This window comes from Macrobrachium nipponense, chromosome 19 (assembly GCF_015104395.2).
Source record: "Macrobrachium nipponense isolate FS-2020 chromosome 19, ASM1510439v2, whole genome shotgun sequence".
Lineage (NCBI taxonomy): Eukaryota > Metazoa > Arthropoda > Malacostraca > Decapoda > Palaemonidae > Macrobrachium > Macrobrachium nipponense.
Genome location: NC_061088.1, coordinates 5,531,808 through 5,536,807, shown reverse-complemented (window position 1 = coordinate 5,536,807; position 5,000 = coordinate 5,531,808).

Below are 5,000 nucleotides of genomic sequence, written 5' to 3'. Positions count from 1 at the left end.
AACGGAAAAATAAATAATAAAAAAGGTGCGACGACTCTCAGTCGCATTTGGATTCTGAAGAGGCGACAGAACCTCGCCCTGGAATATGTAATGCAAATGGATTATCAAGATGTTTGTGCGTGTTTTGTTTGTTAACGGGTGGCTGCCCGGGTTTGGGGGAGGGGTGAGGTTTTAGGGGCACCCCTGTTAGAGCAGGGCATGATCCAACCTCCAGCTTACTCGGGATGCATGCAAGATATTTTTCCCCTCTCGCATAAGTTATAAACATTATGTTCCAAAGTTAACGTAAATTAAAACGTGCTAAAGTCTAAGGTCAAATAGCGCATCGTTTCACCAAATTAAAATCGATACACGATGGATTGATCAGCCTTGGCAGAGATTTGCTGCCTCCAGATGCTCTTGTTCATGAAGAGTTTACTTGTGATTTGGTAGTTATTAGTTTACCTGCAACTTGTTAGTTATTAATTTACATTCATCTTGTTGATTATTAGTTTACCTTCAGCTTGCTAATTAACATTCTGCCTACAAATTATTATTGGTTTACCTACAACTTGGTTGGTATTAATTCAGCTTGTAATTATTAGTTTACCTTCAACTTGTTCATTAAGACTGTAGCTTCTATTTGTTAATTAACAATTTACCTTCAACTTATTAATAATTGTTTGTTTACCTTCAACTTGGTAGTTATTAATCTACCATCAACTTGTTAATAATTGTTTGTTTACCTTCAACTTGTTAATTAACAATTTACCTTCAACTTGTTAATTAACAATTTACCTTCAACTGGGTAATAATTGTTTGTTTACCTTCAAATTGGTAATAATTGTTTGTTTACCTTCACCTTGTTAATTATTAATTTACCTTCAACTGTTAATATTTTTTTTACAGTCAACTTGTTAATTATTAGTTTACCTACAACTTGTTAACATATAATTTATCTGTACCTGTTTTTATTATTAATACGCTAAAATTACAAATATTAAACTACTTATCCAAAAATATATCTCTTTTAGCTCATCAATAATATACTTCGTAATTATTCATCAATATTAATGTCTTATACCTTCTTCTCAATAACTTACCTTTTACCTATTGTTTTAAGAAAAACAGCTTTTTTAAGGTTCTCAGTTGTTGCAGAGGTTTGTTGCAAATGATTGCAACAAACAGCCCCACAACACCTGAGGAATATGAAACAACCAACAGAAACCTTTGATGAATAACAAAAGACATGATTCATCACTTCGGTTCTCTTATCTGATTTTTGAGTTGTTTGGATTTGTCTTAATTTTTCTTTATTATTCAAAAATATTTGTCAGTCGTGAGTCATTGTGTATTTATAATTTATTTATATTTATTTTGTTTCATGTATTAGTTGCGTGTTCATAATTAGCATATGATTTTAACTTATGAATTATGTTATTATTTTTACAATTTTATTCCCAAGTCCGTGTTTTCAATGTCTTTGTATTTACTGAAAATATATTTAGAATTTTTTTAAGTATTTGATACATTCTCTGGACGAGCATATGATAAAATATGAATTTCGATTAATTTTATATATTTTATTCATGATTTTTTAATTCAAATTTATTTTATTATTTCATATGAAGTGATGACCTTTTCTTATTAATTTTACATATATTTTATTCGTAATTGTTTTATGCATTTCTTTTTCATTGTCATGATTATTGAATTGTCTGTCAAATCAAAGCGGTAAATATTGTTCCTGAAAGCTGCCCTTTTTATATTTATTTATTTTGATGTTGGATGTGATACCAAGATTGCTTGTATACAAGTAGTTAACTTTATACATGAATACATACAAATACACGCACGCGCAGGTCATACACTCACAGCTTTCTTATACATAACTACACATTCGTATATATGTACATATTCACATTCGTACACATAGGTAGGCGCCTCACATCCACATTAATACACATTAATATGCATAATAAAACTTATAAACACTAATACACAAACTCAGTTATTTAAACATGCACTAAAGTTTATGTTAAATGCACGTTCGGTTTTGAATTTGTTTTTATGAGAAAGTAGGATGAATATTCAGCGGCGGTTTCTTACTTATTGCTTATTCATGTCTGTTATTAATGCTCTCTCTCTCTCTCTCTCTCTCTCTCTCTCTCTCTCTCTCTCTCTCTCGTACACACAAACATGGACACACATTCGTATCATAATTTTAACTAAAGGAAATTCTCTCTCACCCACACGCAAAAATTACCCTCTCTCTCTCTCTCTCTCTCTCTCTCTCTCTCTCTCTCTCTCTCTCTCTCTCTCTCTCCTCATTCGTATCATAATCTTATCAAGGAAAAAAGTTCTCGCCCACGCGCGAAGATATAGATTCTTTTTCAAAACTAACCACAACTCCATCTCTCTCTCTCTCTCTCTCTCTCACAAACACACACACATTCGAATCGCAAATTTATCACGGAAAATTTTCATTCCAGAAAATATAAATTATTTTACAAATCTCTCTCTCTCTCTCTCTCTCTCTCTCTCTCTCTCTCTCTCTCTCTTTCCGCATTCCGCATTCTTCCTTGTCCGCCAGACATCATCCGCGCGGAACAAAAGCCCCTCGTCGGCTATTAACAAAAGAAATTAAAAAAGTTAGCTTTCAATTTACCTCCGCCCATGCTAGTATATTGGGCGGGGCGTAGGCGACTTTAGACCTTGGACTGCGAGGACACAAGGGTGAGTGGGTGGAGGGTATCGTTTCCTCCTTCTTCTCCTCCTCCTCCTCCTTTTCCTCCTCCTCCTCCTCCTCGTTCTTCGCCTGTAATGTCTCTAGACTCTCTGTAGGATACTCGTGGATATGGAGCCCTCAGAAAAGATGGGTATTTTTGTTATTATGAACGTTAATGTGAAGGAATCTTTTATTGGATCCAAAAACATTTTTGGAGGTATTGGGTCTATATATATATATATATATATATATTATATAATATATATAATATATATATATATATATATATATATATACAGATTTGTATACAAATTCAGATAATTTACTTTTCCACCTGTAATAAATTCGTTATGTTTCCTTCACATTATTTTTTTTACAGGATTTTACACGAGCAAAAGACCTGTTGCTTAAGCCTCTCTCTCTCTCTCTCTCTCTCTCTCTCTCTTCTCTCTCTCTCTCTCTCTCTCTCGCTAATGGTCGTCCTTCACTCGTAATAGGATTGTGCACTTGAAGCCAGTTTAGACCATTACTGCTTACAATGGTGATTGCGTGTGTGTGTGTGAGAGTGTGTTTGTGAGCGTACGTGTGTGTGTCTGAGTGCATGTTGTCTAGGTGTACGTATATCTTTGGTTTATGGATATACGGATGTTTACGTATGTGGCTTTGCGTGTGTGTGTGTGTGTACACATTGTATATATAGTGTTAAGTGTTATTGTAATTACAGTCTGTATATATGTGTGTGTGTGTGTTAGTATAGTGTATATATATGTATGTATGTATACACTGAACTTGCGTGCATGAGTGTGTGTATGTGGGCGTACTTACGTATCTGTGTACACGGGATAAAGGTTTGATCATACGTCTGTTAATGGTAGTGTACATTTTTGTCTGTACACATGTCATATACGAACGCTTCCTTTTGTAAGACGTACACATGTGTGTGCGTGTGTGTGTCCTGTTTGTGTATGTGCGTATTTATGTATTTGTGCGCTCACGCTCTCGTGTGTGGGTGGCAGCCAAGTCCCAGGTTATTTTAAAGTGCAACGCTGAGCGGTCCAAAAAAAAAGTAAAAAAAAAATATTCGACGATATCAGATGAATATTTAAATAACCTGACCTCCTTTGCTGACCCTTTGCGTATATTTAATCGGCGTACATTTAATCGTATATTTATTTATTTGGTCAACTCTTTTTAATTGGGAGTGAGTCTGCATTCTAATCGCTTCAAAGTGGTGGGTCTTGGTTTGTCGCTTTTTTTTTATTTTTTTTTATTTTTTGTCTCGTTGTCATATTCCCAATCTGCCGTGTGGTCGTTGATTGTTTCAAGGGTTGTGATTGATGAATTGATTTGCTGATCGTTATATATAATCTACCTACAGTTATATACAACTATATACAACTCATCTACAACTAGTAGATGCAACTTACCTACAACTATATACAACTCATCTACAACTAGTAGATGCAACTTACCTACAACTATATACAACTCATCTACAACTATATACAACTCATATACAACTAGTTGCAACTGAATCCGCCACTATACACGACTCATCTACAACTAAATATACAACTTACCTACAACTATGTACAACTCATCTACAACTAGATACAACTGAATCTACAACTATATACAACTCATCTACAACTAGATGCAACGGAATCTACAACTAGATGCAACGGAATCTACAACTAGATGCAACGGAATCTACAACTAGATGCAACTGAATCTGCAACTATATACAACTCATCTACAACTAGATGCAACTGAGCCTACAACTGTATACAACTCATCTACAACTAGATGCACCTGAATCTACAACTGTATACAACTCATTTACAACTAGATGCAATTTATATACAACTATATACAACTCATTTACAACTAGATGCACCTGAATCTACAACTATATACAACTCATTTACAACTAGATGCACCTGAATCTACAACTATATACAACTCATTTACAACTAGATGCACCTGAATCTACAACTGTATACAATTCATCTACAAGTAGATGCAACTGAATCTACAACTGTATACAACTCATCTACAACTATATACAACTTATACAATCATTCTTATTGTAGGTTTTGTTGGAGCAGAATAAAAATATAATATTTAAGTTTATTTTCGTAAGAAAACTAATCAGTGTTTCTTTTGTAATGCTGACTACTGATATTTTGAAGGTATTTTTTTCCAATATGTATTTAATCAGAATATTGTGAACAAATAATAATTTTAATGAAGGAATTGTTAAATATACACCTTACAGGTCTTCATTATATTC